Raw genomic sequence first — 6,139 nt, forward strand, 5'->3', positions numbered from 1 at the left:
TGATTGCCAAGAATGATAATACATAAAAATATTGTTAGAAAAAGTTATTAAAATAATTTTTAAATGGTTGAGCTTTACAGTTTTAACTTTTATATGTTTATATTTCCAAAATTGCCTTATTTGTAACTAACTATTGAGTCACTGAACAAACTAATAAATAAAATTATAGTTTAAAAAACTAAAACCGCCCTATTATAATTGCCATTCGTACTGTCATCAGGTATGTAACTTGAGAATAGAAATCGCTGCATCTTTTAGGCGCATCAATATTACATACTTACATCCCGAGCTAATAAAAGGAAGGTAAGAAGGTAATAATGGGCGCGTTTATAAGACGTAGCTATTGCCTAACAGTTGGCTATTTGTCTTAGAAACGCACATTTGAGTAGTTCCGCTCAGCTCAACAGTTGGCAACTTTTCGCCATTTTTGCCAGCGGAAATGTTTACGCTATCTGAACTCAACGTGTTGGGCTTAGCCTAATCAGCTGATCGAAAAGACTTACGCCGCTTATATTAAATTTAACGCCGCTTCGTTAGGTGGCAGTTTCGAAGAAACTTATTATATTTTATATTACTAATGTGATAAAATAACTAGAATATTTTATAATAATACTACGTTTCTAAATATGTTTTTTAGATGTTTGCTATATAATTTTACACTGTTTAATTCATTGTAACATTGAACGATTTTTTCAACACGGCGGCAGCTCAGCGTTGAATTTTAAATACTCTCGGCGCAACTATCTCTATTTGTTGCAATTTCATTTGTTTACATTTATCAGCTGTTCATTTGGCAGCATATGCATCAAGCCGTTTCTAAGACGTAATTGTTGGATTCAACAGTTGCCAGCAGTTGCATAACAGATGAGCTAAACAGCTACGTCTTATGAACGCGCCCAATAATAATAAAAATGCCTGGAGTTTCTGTATGTTTCTTCCTCAGCTTGGTAAATTGGTTATAGAAATAAAAAGTAAGCAAGTCAGTAGTAAAGGCGCTCTACGGCTGAGTTTTGTCGTCAAAAGTAAGGATGTTATAGTCTAAGGGCCAATTTCAAATGAATATTTAAACGGCACTTAAGTTTAATTGTGGATTGTTGTTTATATGCCATTTAGCTTTCGTTGGGTTTCAGATCAACTTTATTTAAATATGCCAAACAATTGGCAACACTGCTGCTTATTCCTTGAAATTTTTGTTGCATTTGCATGTTTGTTTACATTTTTTGCTGAACAGCTGTCTGATTTAGGTGGGATTTGGTGGGATTGATTAAACAATCTACCAATCAATCTTGGTTGTTTGGTATAAACACAGGGTTGCATATCTCATATTTAAATAGCAAAAGTGGCCATTTAAATGCAGACTTAATGTATGATCTGAAAAGGAATAGTGGAAATTAATCAACAACCTCTACCAGTGGCGTAGCCAGGGGGATATGGGGGGATAGATCCCCCCTTCGCCATTGAACTACAATTATTTACTTTTGAATTAATAACACAATACTATTTTATCCTTCTGATAAAATTTTTTTTTATTTCAGACGGATGACAAATTATCTTTTAATGAATATATGACTTGCCACTTGCAAACAGAGTTATGTGATTTTATAAAAGTAAACCATAAATTAAAAAAATGTCTACGACAGCAAGTAACATCCGAACTGTATCTTTTTTTAATACGTGAAAATTTGGATAAATAAGAGCCTAATACCATTAAAAAAATAAAATTGCAGTATGGTAGATTTGCAAGTTTTATATTTAAAAATTTAATATTGCAAGTTTTGAAACAGTAACTTTTACATAGCTAGCTTTTTTTTAGCTTTTCGCGTTCTTTCCTCTAGGAAGATTGGTTTGCTTCTTTTTTGGAACCTCTTCCACTAGGCACCGAAACTACCACGTTTTCTTGCAGTTTTCTAAGTTCATAAGAAGAGGAGATATTTGAAAGTGTATAAAAAAGTATTATAGCGACTTTTGCAAGAGTAGTTAACATTTCATGCTATTTTTTTCAGAATATAGAAAAATTTTTCACTTTGCTGTTAGTGGACATGAAACCCATCAAAAACTAAAAATCTAAAAAAAATTTACATAGCGCACTGTGCAAGTGGACTACTCAATTGTTGAATATGCTATCTTATTTGTCCCTTCTTTTAATACAATTAAGGACCGGCTGAATGGTTTAACGATGTTAGCGGTACATAATGATGTGCCGATTTCAACACAAGAAGTAATTGAAAAAATTTGTGTTAAGCAACGAAGATTAAAAATCGCTTTATAAGTAATAAGATTTTGTAGACTTGTACATAAATAAATGTAAATAGATACGCGTAAATATATAAATATGCAGATATATTCAATGTGTAAAAACTGAAGTGTATACTAACGAAACTTCTACAAATCAAAACTGGACTACACACTAATTAATTAAAATGGTGTAGTAATTTAATTTTTTTAATTTAAATAAAGCATGAATTCCCCAGGGAATAACCGGGTAGACAAAAAATATACAACGGTAGAAATGGCACATACATACATATATGAAAGAATGCCCACAGGCGACGCACTATAGGCAAACACGAGTTTTTTTTCAAAATCGTAGATCTTCGCTTAGAAAAGAGATAATGGAATGCAGCATTTAACCCTTTAATGCAGAGTCTGTCATATATGAAACGCTTTTTAACCCTTTCAAGGCAGAGGAAAAAGGTTTTCAATATGCTTTTGAACGTGCTTTTTTTCATGTTGACGTAGATATTAATCGTAGAAAATTTTTCCATCGTAAAATAATAATAAAAATAAATAAATAAAAAAATAAAATTATTAAAAATAAAAATAAATAAAAAATAAAAATAAATAAAAGTACGTTGAAAAAATATTGGGAACCATTTTGCCTCTGCTTTGAAATGGTTAAAAAGCATGTCATATATGACAGACTGCATTAAAGGGTAAAGTGCTGAACTTTCGTAAAGATATCGACCAGCATAAGCATTTTTGTTATATAAATTTTTTTGTGAAAGCTGATAGTTTACGAGTTATTAGAGTTTAAAGATAGCTTTTCTTTTTCCAATCTGGCTACTCGGGTACAGCATCCAATGTCCCAAGAATCGAGTCTTAAGATAAAATAAAGAGAGATCTTTCAGAAACAGTGCTAATGGTGTATTAAATATAGTGTTTTCTAGTGGAATGGGAGCCAAAATCCAATATTAAAAAAAGTGACATTTTGAACGGTATTTTGAGGGTTAAGCTATTGTTGTTGTAACTTCTCTATAGTTTTCCCATATTATATGATCATTTATCTTCACGATAGAAAAATGTTCATTCCATTATCTCTTTTCTAAGCGAAGATCTACGATTTTGAAAAAAACTCGTGTTTTGCCTATAGTGCGACGCTTCTAGCCATTGTGTATCACAACTTAAAGTTTTCGATACAAATGTTTTTTAATACTCCCCTCTTCGCCAAATCCTGGCTACGCCACTGATCTCTACTTAAGTAGGCCATCTGAAATCGGGCCTAACAGTTGCTAAATTTGAAAACTATTACACATTCTTTCAGGCTTTCAACACATACTCCTATAATAGTTATCTGCCCTTTCGCTAGTTTTTTGAATGCATGCAAAAAACGAATTATGCATCATCTTATCCAAAATATGCGTGTTGATCTTGTCACGCAAATGAAGGGACCTAAAGTTCTAGGTCGCCTCCGAACGGCAAATGGTTTTTATGAGAAGCGATTTCATGGCAGAAGTACACTCGGAGGTTTGAAAATGCGACGACCGCAGATCGGGAATTGCGTAGAGCAGCATTTGCTGGAACTTTATGTGGGATCTGGATGACAGTCTTCCTAAAGTAAATTTGAAAAATTTATTGAAATAGTAACTCTTCTGATTATGAATTTTTGTGGAAAATTATTATTTTTGACTATTTTAATAAAAATATTTAACAAGACGAAGAAAAGTTTAACATTTTAACAGCAAGCAAAAATTTTTGAGTTGTATAGACAAAAATATTCTTTTTCTTATGAATAAAGTAAAAATCACTATATATTAAATGTTAAATTTGCATCAATTCAGAAGTAGTATAGTTGCTTTATAAAATAGTATTTGAAAAAAGTCGAAAAAAATTAACACAGAAAATACACACAGCTCTTTTAAGTTTTCTAAAAGTTTTTTAGTATTTTTTAGTATTTGTTATTATATCTGATTTCTTCTTTTAATGGGAAAAGATGATTATTTCTTAATTGTTTCTAAGTACATTGATTACTATTTATTTGAATATTTGAAACAAAATAGTTAATCATTAACATTTAAACAAACCCCAAATCTTTTTCGCTATTCAAAATCAAAAATAAATAGGTTTAAAATTATTGGATTCTTTAAATATCTATTTAAATATGTGAAAACAAAGGCAAATAAACCATCACGAAAAATATTATTTTGTGTATTTACCTGTGTCCTTGAACTCAGACGCTATATTTCTTCATGCCAAACTAGTTGTGTCTGTTCTACAGTAGTTTCTTTCGGTATAGTTCCATAAACATGTTTTTTTTTATTAATTCGACTAAAAAAATTGAGTGTGAAAAGATCAGCTTATTGCAAAAAATGCCGCGCAATACTAATCTCATCTCGAAGAGACAGAAAACCATATCGCACGTGCGATACGCATGCAATATTATATCGCAGCAGTGTCGCACGTGCGATACGCATGCGATATTATATCGCAGTGGTGTCGCTGTCGTGCAAGTGTGCACAGTTTTCATCGCTTCCTACCAATTCCCACGTACCCAGCATGCCGATGTCGCATTCATATCGTATCGCGTATCGTATCGCATATCTCATCGCATATCGTATCGCTCTAATGTGCGCCGTGCCTTAAAGTAACCAAATTAGACGGATATTTTAATTTTTAACCATTTGCCCCTTTTTGGAGCGACATTTTTTTCAATTTTAATCCCAATATCTCCACAACAAGAGTTTTCCCAGATATAACCTATATACCAGATGAAAGCTAAGGGGTTGGGCTAGATTTGTAAAAACTTAGAATAAAATCGACTGACCAGTTTTTGAGAAAATGCCCGAAATGTACATTTTCAGCAGTCCGATTTTAGGTTTTCAGGCGATAACGTTATGACATATTTATATTTTATAAACACAAAAAACAGCGTTAAATAGCGTGTTTGAAGACCCTTCTACTGATATCCACATCAATGTCATGGACTGAGTAGTGCGACCTCAGTGGTAGTTTAAAAAATTGCCTTTTTTGGAATTTCAGGCAGCAGCCACTCCCACAAAGGCATACGAATCAAAACATCCAGGAACAAAACCATCTTAGTTTTTCTTGTACTTTAATTCCTGAAAGTTTGAAAAAAATTAAATGAAGGTACATACAGACGCCACATACATACCAAAGCATCTCGTAGTGGAGACACAAACCAAAACACATTTACCTCTATATCTTTCCAACTAGTAGCCGGAACTTAGTATGTAAGGTACCGTTTGAAAGGTATTGGCCTATAGAATAATATTGGGTGTACCCTCATGCCCCCTTAAACCGGCAAAGGCAAAACAACATTTTTTGTTTCACAACACTTTAGCCTAATTTTTAAGAATCCGGTTAATCGTTTATAAAGCTTGAATACATTTTCTGGACACACTCTGCAAGACCTTTCCAACGATATCTCAAACATGTCGATTGGACGTCTGGATAAAAACTTCCAAATCTCTTGTATATGTATATATGTAATCAAATAAAACACATCTTTGAGGTAAAATTTTCGAGTGACGAAAGCTGAACTAGAAACACAAAATTTGTGATATCAATTTCGTGACGAATTTTTTAACTGCCTTTGAAACGTACGGAAAGTCTTTTTTACCTTGTTTTTATTAACTCGGGATGTAACTATGTAATATTGATGCGCCTAAAAGATGCAGCGATTTCTATTCTCAAGTTACATACATGATGACAGTACGAATGGCAATTATAATAGGGAGGTTTTAGTTTCTTAAACAATCATTTTATTTATTTTGTGTTTATAGCAGTAGACGGAATTTTGCAACGTTCCGAATAAATAAAAAAAGATTTTCCGTACTTTTCAAAGGCAGTTAAAAAATGCGTATAATTTCCGTCACGAGATTGATATCACAAATTTTGTGTT

Source organism: Rhagoletis pomonella, unplaced genomic scaffold, assembly GCF_013731165.1.
Source record: "Rhagoletis pomonella isolate Grant_MI unplaced genomic scaffold, Rhpom_1.0 Rhpom_scaffold_00009, whole genome shotgun sequence".
NCBI classification, from domain to species: Eukaryota; Metazoa; Arthropoda; class Insecta; order Diptera; family Tephritidae; genus Rhagoletis; species Rhagoletis pomonella.